The sequence below is a fragment of the Cavia porcellus genome, unplaced genomic scaffold, assembly GCF_034190915.1.
Source record: "Cavia porcellus strain 051 isolate PalLab524CR breed Dunkin Hartley unplaced genomic scaffold, mCavPor4.1 scaffold_5, whole genome shotgun sequence".
Lineage (NCBI taxonomy): Eukaryota > Metazoa > Chordata > Mammalia > Rodentia > Caviidae > Cavia > Cavia porcellus.
This window is the reverse complement of record NW_026947488.1, coordinates 108,784,337-108,797,157: the sequence shown is the minus strand read 5'-3', so window position 1 is coordinate 108,797,157 and position 12,821 is coordinate 108,784,337. Positions and strand designations below refer to the sequence as shown.

Below are 12,821 nucleotides of genomic sequence, written 5' to 3'. Positions count from 1 at the left end.
CAGCCACAGAAACGTAAATGTGACATGAGTCCCAACTACACAATAGTATTGTCTGTATAAACTTATCATACTCAGTTCCTTTGGAATGATGCATGGTTTATTGCTCAATATATAAATAATTCAAGAACACAAACTGTAAAATGTTTTCCTTTTTTCAGCTTTAAATTTTTTGGTATTAAACTCTTTATGAGTGAAGGGAATGTTTCAAGGACATAATAAAACACGTAAATAAATCATTAACATTATAGAACTATAACTGCCAGACTCTCTGAATAATACTGATAACATTAACATTTTTCATGGTTTTTATTTTAGCTAACAGAGAGCAGATATTAATATGAGACCTAAGCATTTCTATTTAACATCTTTCTCAGTGAATCTATGACTTGCTTATTTCTCAAGCTGGAGATAAATGGATTCAGTGCATGGTTTATGATGCTGTAAAACAGAGAGAAGATCATATCCTGACCATCTGCTTGTGAAGATGCTGGGTGCACATGCATGGATAGAAGGGGGCAACAGGAAAAAGACATAGACAAAAGATGGGCTCCGCAGATGGGAAAAGCTTTCCTTATGCTTTTGAGACACTTCTTTATTTTTTTTATTAGTACCAGGGATCAAATTCATGACAACCCGCTTGCAAGGCAGGCACTTAAGCCACTGAGCTAAATCCCCAGCCCCATGATATCTTTAAAACAGCGAATAGAATAAGTGTTCAAGAGACAAGAACAATCAAAATCTTGAATACCTGAATTGAATCAGAGAAAATAAAAACAAGTAGATAATTAAGAGCAGGTTCTGTACAGGAAATCTTAAACAACAGTGTAACGTCACAATAAAAAGGATATATGATGTGGGAATTACAGAAAGTTAATCTGAATAAAAAACTTTCATGAATTAATGCATGGAGAAAGCCACCTAAAAATGATGAAATTAATAGCTGTACATACAGTCTATTGGTCATAATGACAGTATGGATTGCATATAGCTACATAGCGATCATAAGCCATTGGTGCCAAGAGAAAACATTCTGAGGTTATACCGATTGCAAAGGAGAAAACATTCTACCATGCATTTGGAGAGAAAGATATCAACTTGTATTTGTCTAACACGTTAACCACCACCTTAGCCGTCACATTGGATGATAAAAAAGCATCTACAAAGGCAAAATTACCAAGGAAAAAAATACATGGGTGTGTGAAGGTGAGGGTCCTTCTTGACAAGACTAATCAGACCCAGGTTCCCCACAATGGTGGTGAGGCATATTGCCAGGAATGCCAGGAACATCCACTCTGCTTGATGTGGGAGTCCTGAGAAGTAAACCCTGTGAAAAATATTGCATTTTTCATTTCTATGTCTGCACTGGATATCTCCTGAAATAAAATGGAGCACATATTTTAAAACTCATGATGTTTATAGGGAGGAAATGAGAAGATAGGAGTGGAGAGTAAACCACTTGGGTACAATGTTGGATTGAGCATTTCAGGCTATATACTAGTATAATGTAAGAAGATAGTTTTGGGGAGTTAGAAATGGCAAAAAGTTAAATGAACCCAATTCAATAAATATGCAAGTTGTAACAAATTTAGAAAAGTAAGACACTTTTTAAAGCACTAGTGAATTTACTGGGAACAATGAAATGTGACTGGAAATGCTGAGTCCTAGACATATTCAGAGTCCAGAGCTAAGGTATTAGAATGGCCATGATTTTAAACTGAATGGAATGCCACTTGAAGAAATGTACATTCAATTTCTTAAGGAGCAAGTTTATTCTGAAAAACTTTATGTAATGATATGAGAAAACTTTTTAATTAAATATTTCATGAAATATAAAATGCCTGTAGAGAGGAAATTTTAGTGTAGTGTTCACTAAGCTGTTGTTGCTCAGCACTACTAAACTTAATGTATGAAACAGAAACTATGAGGTAGAACAAAATAAGTGGAATAGTATTTCAAGAAGAGGTTAATAACGTATACCTCTAGAGTGTCCTGAGTATGAAACAAGCATAAGGGAGGTGCCTGCTCCATATATATCTCAAAACTTAGGAGAATGAAAAGTCACTAAGACTTACTCTCCAAGAGGTATAAAGGTCAGCCAGTTACCTAGAGAGGTGTTCCTTGATGACTGGACTGTGGTCAAAAAGAATGCAACTGAGAACTTTAGTTGTTGTCAAAATTTTAGATGGAGCATCACTTTGAATACATGCAATATAATTATATGTATTAATTACATTCTAGCAATTTTTTTTACTGTAAGCATATTTTCATTTCTTATTATAACCTGAACACTGTGTTTAACAAAGGAGAGGCAAAATAGAAATAATGAACAGATCAATCTTAAAAGTAAGAGGAAAATAAAAAGCAAAGTTTTGTTGAAATTATGAAAGACAAGACACACAAGAAGAATACACCAAACTCAATTTCCTGTATAATACTTAATTAATAAAATTGATTGTAAAGCTAAGAAATTTTTGGTGACTTTAGTGAGAGCAGTTTGTTATGTATTAAAATTAAGATAGGAGAATAATTGAAATATATTGGAAGCAGTATAACAATGAAGAGATGGAAGAGTACTCCAGGTGACTTGAAAAACAGTTGGAATTTTCATATTGTGTGTAGTCAAGTATAACTTGTATTTTAATAAAAGTTTTGAAAGTGAGAAGACAGGAAGGAGAAGAGAAAAACCCAACAAAAGCCTTGGAATGGGAATTTGAGACAGGTGGAAGTAATTGAGAAGATGGAAGAAAATAAACAGAACAGTATAAATATATGTAAACTAGCAAAGAGACAGCAAAGACCAAGAGAGGATGCAGCCAAGAAAGACTGAGCTGAGATGAAGAGAAAGGCTTTGAGATTTAGATGCAAACAAACTATTTAATTTTGGAACATATTGAAAGTTATCTACCATAGTATCATTTTTCTCCTTCAATTGAGACAGGAGGCTTTTTTTCCCACATGGAATTTCAGTAGAATGTAGAGGTCTGATTACAAATTTTGTTAAATCAATTGTGTGCTTTTCATAAAGCGATTGCTATTCTTTCTATGTGTAAATGCTCTATTTTCTTTAAACAAGTGAAAACTATATGATTGCTATAGTTTTAATTCTTAATATTTTACAGTGTTAATTTTAAAATAGTACATTTTGCTTACTTTCAACACCAAAAAAATATAGTTACTATATAAAATTAAAGGTGCTGATTTGTTTTTCTACATTAGTTCCTTGATTATGGACATGCATATCAAACATCATATGCTGTACCTCAAATATATAAAGTAAAACCTTTTTTCTTTCTTTTAATTATTACACTGATGAAATAAGATGTTTCCAGATATCATTTATATATAGTATATACATGTATGATTTTATGTACTTCTGACATATTTCATTATATATATATCAAATGGATATTTGAATGACCCCTTAACATTTTAAATCAGATTTATGATTAAACACAGTGGAACCACTTTATCAGAACCATTAAGAATGATATCTATGTAGAGGTTGTTATGAGTTTGTAAATCTTGGTGATATTGTCTAAAGTTGTAGATGACCATATAAAATCATGAAAACGAGCAAATCACTCTCACCACATTATTTTAGCTCAAATTTAAATATGAAGATAATGTACTGGTTTTCATTCTTCACCTGGGTTTTTAGTATATTATAAAACCAATCTAAATTGTAGCGAATTAAACAGTATTTTTACATTATACAAAGTGTTTAAAAATAAAAATATATTAAAAGAAATTGCAGACGTCCTTCAAATATGTTAAGCTATGAAGCAGAAAAAATACACCAATCCAGGATTAACAATAACAAGTATGATAATTCTTTAAAGCACTGATTCATTTTGGGGACTTCATTTATGGTGTGTGTCAGGAATCAAACACAAATCTCTGCTTGCCAAGTAGGCACTATGCTGCTGAGCAATATCCCCAGCCTGGGGGCTTCATTTTCAACACTCAGGAAAAAGGTTGTTTATAAATATTACTTTGAACACAAGATGTAACCAGTTGAATAATTGTAATTTTTCCTGAAGTAAAAGAAGTAGTGACCTAAAATTCCCCTAAGAATACTACAGAATCCCAGTAAGACAAAGTGAAGCTCTTCTACTGAACACTGTGAATATGGACATATATGAGGAATCCAAGCTGTCTCCTGGCACTTCAGACTTCTGCAATCATAAATATCAAATCATCATAAGATTGTCTCATTTTAACAAGTAAAATTGGACTTTCATTCAATATTTTGTATCACAAATGATACGCCTGGCATATTGGAATAAACGAGCTTTTAAGACTCTCCAGAGGTTAGGTGAGGTATCTCGTTCTGTTCCTCAGGTTAAAGGAAAAACAATCATTATGAAATGATAAGTAACATGCTCAAACTTATTTTTGAGCATACACAGAACAACGTGTGATTAAACATTATGAAGTGTGATTAGTCATATGGTAAATGTAGCTGTCAAGTCCCATTCAACAGAAAGATAAGTTCATGAAAATATTAAAGTGTTCCCTCAACCACCTTATTCACCAAACTGGCACCACACATCTTCTGGTTCTTCTTCAAGTCAAAATGAACATGAATGGTAATTATTTTGAATTATTTCAGGACATCAAGTGAGCCATAACAGAGCAATTATAAACATCTCACTTTTCAAATGAAATTTGTTAATCCGTCACTTTACTTGCTTGGAATATTTCTAGTTAACAAGAATAATGTAGAGGAGCTGGGCGGATCTGGAGTCCCTGCAGAAGCCCGTTCCTTTGTCTGAAGGACTGAATACTTCTGCAAGCAGAGAGGCATCGCAGCTTCCTGAGGCACCTCAGCCTGTGGTGAGTGCCCAGCACAGTCTGCCCAAATCTCAGACTGTTCCGGACCCCCCAGGCTTCTGGGTGCAGAGAAGTGGAACAGTGGGTTAGAGGCCACTACAGCTGCCTCCCCATCCCCCCCGGCTACACTTGGAAGTCTGCTGAGCTCCTGACGGATGGGCGGGCCTACACTAACCCCCGAGCCCAGCCGCACCTAGCCATCTCCTGCAGAGGAGGAGCTGGGCGGATCCGGAGTCCCTGCAGAAGCCCGTTCCTTTGTCTGAAGGACTGAATACTTCTGCAAGCAGGGAGGCATCGCAGCTTCCTGAGGCACCTCAGCCTGTGGTGAGTGCCCAGCACAGTCTGCCCAAATCTCAGACTGTTCCGGACCCCCCAGGCTTCTGGGTGCAGTGAAGTGGAGCAGTGGGTTAGAGGCCACTACAGCTGCCCCCCCCAGGCTACACTTGGAAGTCTGCTGAGCTCCTGACGGATGGGCGGGCCTACACTAACCCCCGAGCCCAGCCGCGCCTAGCCATCTGCCTGCAGAGGAGGAGCTGGGCGGATCTGGAGTGCATGCAGAAGTCCCTTCCTTTGCCTAGAGGACTGTGGATATCTCTGCAAGCAGGGAGGGATCACAGGCTCCTGAGGCACTGTGGCCTGTGGAGAGCACCCTAACCCGGCTGCAATTGAAGAGCTGTGGATCTTCCAAGGGGCAGGTGGGCGCACAGTGTCCCTGAGGCCCAGCTTGTCTGGAACTGCGGAGTTCTGAGCAGGCAGAGGAGGGACACTGGTTCTGCAGGCCCAATGGCTTGGGGTAGTGCGGTGTCAGAGGCTCAGTAGCTCCAAGCATAGAAGGGGATTTTCAACAGATCCTGAGGAAGCTTTCAAATAACACATGAAACACAGAAATATACAAAATGACAAAACGAAAGACCAAATTACAACCTCAAACCTCCAGCCCATCTCAGGAAACCCTAGGAGCAATGTATATAGAAGAAAATATATCCCATCCACCTCATATATCGGACATAATAGCTACTGAAGTTGACAAACAACTCCAGGAAGCTTTAAAGAAATTCAAACTCGAAATAATCTCACAGATAAAAGAAGAAATGATAAAAGAAATGAAAGAGATTCTAAATATATCTAAAGAAAACACAGATAAAAAATTGGAGGAACTAAACAAAAAGATAGAATCCCTAGACGAGCAATATAAGAAACAAACAGAATACATAATGCAGATGCACAGAGATATACAGGAAATAAAAAACTCCACTGAAAGTTGTAAAAACCGCCTTAATGAAAGTGAAGATAGAATTTCAGACCTTGAAGACATGATTGCAGCTAGTGAACAGGAAAGGAAAGATCTTTTGAAAATAACAAGGAATCAGGAAACAACAATTCAACAACTGCAAGACGATGCAAAGAAGAATAACATAAGAATGATAGGGATTAATGAAAGAGAGGGAGACAACATAAAGGATGTCACGCGGATATTTAGAGAAGTAATAGCTGAAAATTTCCCAAGCATGAGATCAGAAACTGACATCAAGATCAGTGAAGCATATAGAACTCCAAACACTCATAACCAAAATAAAACTACACCCAGACATATAATAATCACCATCCCAGAAATCCAACACAAGAATAGATTACTAAAAGCTGTCAGAGAGAAAAGACAGATCACTTATAAAGGAAAACCTATCAGAATCACAGCAGACTTCTCAACACAAACGATAAAGTCAAGAAGAGCATGGAGTGAAGTATTCCAGATCCTAAAGCAAAATGATTTCCAACCAAGACTGATATATCCTGCAAAACTATCATTCAAAATAGATGGTGCAATACGATACTTCCATGACAAAGAACAGCTGAAGAACTTCATGAACACCAAACCGACCCTGCAAAAAATATTGAAAGACAGTTTAGATACACAAAGGAAAAAACCACTAAGCAAAGCAAATAATTAAACAGAACAGAAAGATAAAGATGCAACAGCAGAGAGATAACATTCCTACAATTAACCAGCATTTAACAGTAATAACCATTAATGTAAATGGTCTCAATGCACCAATCAAAAGAAACAGACTAGCAGAATGGATCAAGAAACAAAATCCAACCATATGCTGTTTACAGGAAACCCATCTAACCCAGAAGGATACTCACAGACTGAAAGTCAAAGGGTGGAAAACAATTCTTCATGCAGCAGGAATCCAGAAAAAGGCAGGAGTAGCCATTCTGTTTGCAGACAACGTGAACTTTAAACCAACAATGACCATAAAGGACAAAGAAGGTCACTACATACTTGTAAGGGGAAAACTCCAAGAGGAAGAGATAACTATCTTAAATATATACGCACCAAACTCCAGAGCACCAAGTTATATAAAACAATTATTAACAGAAATGAAAACTCAAATTATCAGTAACACAATTGTAACAGGAGACCTTAATACGCCATTGACACCAAGGGACAGATCAACCAGACAGAAAATGAGCAAAGAAATAACAGAACTGAATCATACCTGTGAACAAATGGGTTTGATAGACATATACAGGATGTTCCACCCAACAACATCAGAATACACATTCTTCTCAGCAGTACATGGATCATTTTCTAAAATAAACCATATATTAGCTCACAGAACATATTTAAACAAGTGCAAAAGAGCTGAAATCATCCCTTGCATGTTATCGGATCATAGCGCTCTGAAATTAGAAATTAATGATAAAAGATACTGCAAAAATCCCACAAACACATGGAAACTGAATAACACACTCTTGAGTAATCAGTGGGTCACAGAGGAAATTAAAGAAGAAATCAAACAATACCTAAAAGAAAATGAAAATACAGATACAACTTACCGGAACCTGTGGGATGCAATGAAAGCCGTCCTGAGAGGAAAATTTATTGCACTGAGTTCCCACATCAGGAAAACAGAACGAATACAAATAAATAACTTGATGCTACACCTCAAACAGCTAGAAAAAGAAGAGCAAGTCAAGCCCAAAGCCAAAAGAAGAGAGGAAATTATAAAAATCAGAGCAGAAATCAATGCAATAGAGACTAAGAAAACAATCCAAAGAATCAACAAATCAAAGAGTTGGTTCTTTGAAAGAATAAATAAAATCGGTAAGCCCCTAGCCAACCTTATTAAAAAAAGGGAAGAAAAAGCTCAAATTCATGCAATAAGAAATGAAAAAGGAGAAATCACTACAGACCCAATAGAAATACAGAAGATCATCAACACCTACTTCGAAAACCTCTACTCTCAAAAGTTTGATAACACAGAAGAAATAGACAGATTCTTAGAAGCATATGAAGTGCCAAAGCTAGATCAAGAGAATGTAAAACTGTTGAATAACCCAATCTCTGTTACTGAAATTGAAAATGTAATTAAGTCCTTACCCACCAAGCAGAGCCCAGGCCCAGATGGATTCACTGCAGAATTCTACAAGAAATACAAAGAAGACCTAATGCCGACACTCCTCAAACTGTTCAATGAAATTGAAAGGGAAGCAATCCTTCCTAAGTCGTTCCTGGAAGCAAATATTACTCTAGTACCAAAACCTGAGAAAGACCCAACTAAAAAAGAGAACTATAGACCGATCTCCCTAATGAACACAGATGCAAAAATCCTCAATAAAATATTGGCAAATAGGATCCAGCAAATCATCAAGAAGATTATACACCATGACCAAGTGGGATTCATCCCAGGAATGCAAGGATGGTTCAACATACGCAAATCAATAAATGTAATCCACCATATCAATAAAGCCAAAAATAAGAATCACATGATCATTTCTATAGATGCAGAAAAAGCCTTCGATAAGGTCCAACATTTATTCATGATAAAAACTCTACAGAAAATTGGAATAGATGGTCTTTACCTCAATATAATAAAGGCCATTTATGACAAACCAACAGCCAGCATCATTCTAAATGGCCAAAAATTGAAAGCCTTTACTTTAAAATCAGGCACAAGACAAGGATGTCCTTTATCACCACTCCTATTTAATATAGTACTGGAAGTACTAGCCAGAGCAATTAGGCAAGAAAGAGAAATAAAAGGGGTAAAGATAGGAAAAGAAGAAGTTAAATTATCATTGTTTGCAGATGACATGATACTCTACATAGAAGACCCCCTAAACTCCATTGAAATACTCTTAGATACAATAAATAAATTCAGTAATGTGGCTGGATACAAAATCAATACTCAGAAATCAATAGCATTCCTATACACGAACAACAAAATTACAGAGAGGGAAATAAGAGAAACTGGACTATTCACATTAGCAAGCAAAAAAATGAAATATTTAGGAATTACTCTTACGAAAGAAGTGAAAGACTTATACAGTGAAAACTATAATACACTGAAAAAGGAAATTGAAGATGATCTCAGAAAATGGAAAGACATCCCTTGCTCATGGATAGGAAGAACAAACATTGTGAAGATGGCCATTCTCCCAAAACTCTTATACAGATTCAATGCAATCCCAATAGAAATACCATCAACATACCTTATAGATCTAGAGAAATCACTCCTAAATTTCATCTGGAACCAGAAGAGACCTAGAATCGCAAAGGCAATTCTAAGCAGCAAAGGCAAAGCAGGAGGCATCACAATCCCTGACTTGAAATTATACTACAAAGCAACAGTAGTAAAATCAACATGGTATTGGAATCAAAACAGAGGCGAAGATCAATGGAATAGATTAGAAGATACAACCACAACTACAAACACACTCAAACACCTTATCTTTGATAAAGGAGCCAAGCAGGTTCACTGGAAGAACGACAGTCTCTTTAATAAATGGTGCTGGAAAAACTGGCTCTCCATTTGCCGAAAACTAAAGCTAGACCCATGTCTATCACCATGTACTAAATTAAAATCTAAATGGGTCAAAGATCTGAATATTAAAACAGAGACACTAAATCTATTGGAAGACAAAGTGGGTAGAAACCTTGGAGACATAGGAGTAGGTAGAGAATTCATGAACAGGACTCAAACCGCACGGGAAACACTTCCCAGAATCAATAACTGGGACCACATCCTATTAAAAAGTTTCTGCATGTCAAAAGAAATCTCCAGCATAGTGAAAAGAAAACCCACAAACTGGGAAAAGATTTTAGTGAACTCTCTCTCAGACAAGGGACTCTTGTCTAAAACATATAAAGAATTAAAGAAACTCAGACCTCCAAAATTCAAAGATCCAATCCAAAAATGGGCATCTGAGATGAATACGCAATTCTCAGATGAAGAAATGCAAATGGCAAATAAATATATGAAAACATGCTCATCATCATTGGTCATCAGAGAAATGCAAATTAAAACCACACTGAGATTCCATCTCACTCCTGAAAGAATGGCCAGGATCAAGAAAACCAACAACAACAAATGCTGGAGAGGATGTGGGGAAAAAGGAACTCTCCTGCACTGTTCGTGGGAGTGTAGACTGGTACAGCCTTTGTGGAGGTCTGTCTGGAGGTTTCTCAAAAAGTTGGGATTGGAAATCCCATTTATTCCAGCTATTCCACTTCTAGGCATATTCCCAGAAGAACTGAATGCATCATACCACAGTGATTTATGTGCACCTATGTTTATAGCAGCACAATTTGTAATCGCCAGATCTTGGAAACAACCCAAGTGTCCATCAACTGAGGAATGGATAAAAAAGTTGTGGTATTTCTATACAATGGAATATTATTCAGCTATAAAGAAGGATCACATTGAGATATTTATCAATAAATGGGCGCAGCTTGAGACCATACTCATAAGTGAAATAAATCAATCTCTCATGTATGAATACCGAATAGTTTCCCTAATGTAAGTAATGATTCAAATATATGAAAATATGTGGCAATCATGATTCCCCATTATGTGGCCTTGAAGCCTTATAAAATTTTCACTTATTAATTAGAAAGGCTTTATTCCGGGCTTCTTGATATGGAAATATTTGAAGCTATAGTATATGAAGTTTTATCCAAATATCTCAAGGAAAAAGACAGACACTATGGTAACTATTATTCTTTAAAAAAATTATTTAGTTATTTCTTATGTTTATTTTAATTAAGGGAAAAATTTAAAAAATTAGGATATATAATAGTAACTCTTTTCGATTTCCTATTAACTTGTTTTGAAGTCCTGTAATGCTCCCACGATCTTGTTTTGACTGATTAGACTCTGTTCCATTCTGTGAGATAGTATCAGGTCCGAGGGTATAGGCAACTACTTTGAAGGCAGTAAGATTCACTAAGATGCCCATTCTGGTTTGACTATTGTCTCCTTTGGAAGTCCTGTAATGTTTACAATGTCTAAGTTTTATTGGTCTTGTTCTCTACTGTTTTGTCCAACTTTATAATATCTAATGAGATAGACAAATCTTTTTAAGGAAACAAGAGACAACGTTGATAACTATTGTTAATAACCGTATACTCTGTTCTACATCATGTGCTAAGTCTATCCTTGGTTTTCACTGACAGCTTTGTTCTGCCATATTTGACTTTATTCTCCCCCCCCCCCAAAAAGTAATAAGAACTAAGGAGTAATAAAATCTAAAATGTGTAAATTTTGTTGTAAAAAGAGAGGAAGGGGAAAAAAGAGCTCTAACGGATATAACAGCAAGTGTGTATAGGGATGTTGAATAGCTGACTATATTAATGTTTTTGGATCATTGAACACAGCTGTTTGTAGTCTCTCTGTTTGAATGTCTACTTTGTATTCTTTGATACTGTGATTTGAGCAACTATTTCCAAGATGATAATATGTAATCTATTAACAGGTGATTTCTTACTGTTATGCTTTTTTTTTTGTAGTTCTGTATTATATGTAACCTTACACTGCTTTGTTTTGTTTTGTGTTTTTCTCTTTTTCCTCTTAAATAAAAAAAAAAAAAGAATAATGTACAGTTAAGATTCCTGGTACAAAAATAAGGCAGTAAAAAGGGAGCCATTTAAAAGCTCTCCAAAATGCATGTTAAGTAGTCTAATGTGTGAAAATACCTGATAGCATGACTGCAGCTAGATTAACTGACTGCTTTCTCCACTTAGTGTGCAAAATTTACTTAACTCATGTTGTTACCGGTCTAAGTGGACACATATAAGAAGGGCAGGCAACAGGCTTTCCTATGTTACTGGTATCATTTATTTAGCTTCTAATGATTCTTCACCTGTCTGTGACATATACGATGTTAGAGACTTTGATGGCCTTTATAGATGAATTATAGGGTAGACTTTGGTTTTTGCAGCAAAACCCTTATGCTTTCCGCAAATCTGAATTATCCTTTTGAGAAACACCTTTATTGGGGGTTAAATTCTTAATCATGGGCGCCAAGTTACCATGTGTTCTCTAATTTCCACTATGAAATGAATGCTGACTGACTCAGAAAGCCATATATTTGGACAGACATATTATCACTCTATCATTAAAAGCAAGAATATATGGATAATAACAATATGATATATAACAACCATTGTTAAATTCTTATCATCTTATTTTGAAGATCAATAGTGTTACTGTTTTGGATATTTTGTTGTTCTTGGAGTTGCTGTTTGTCTCTTTTGTTTTCTGTTTCTTTCTCTTTAAAAGAAAGTTTTAAAAAAAGAATAACCAGAGGTGAACCAAAGCTTACAAACTCTGAAAATCCAATCAAAGGTAATGAAAGTGGAGCTACAATAAAAAACAAGCTAACAACAGAGAAATGCCTAGGACCTGGTGGAGTCAGAACTGAGATTCTGAAGCACTTCAAGGAAGATCTAAGGCAAATATGTTCAAAAAAATTGAAATACGATGAGCACGCACAAAGTCACTCCTAAAAGCAAGAATTACTGACTCGCCTTGACCATACAAGAATTCATCAAAAAGCAGACAAGGTTCATCTCTTTAACCAACTATTCTTCATCCCAGAGATTTAAGGATGGTTTGATATACACAAATCAATAAATGCAATCCATTACATAAACAGAAGCACCAACAAATTCATGCGATCCTCTCAAAAGAGACTGGAGAAGT

General features: G+C 36.0%; 1 pseudogene; it reads right to left on the bottom strand.

Moving 5' to 3' along the window:
- Positions 1-344: 344 nt before the first annotated feature.
- On the bottom strand, positions 345-1,287 carry LOC100732986 (olfactory receptor 5H17-like; annotated as a pseudogene).
- Positions 1,288-12,821: the final 11,534 nt, after the last annotated feature.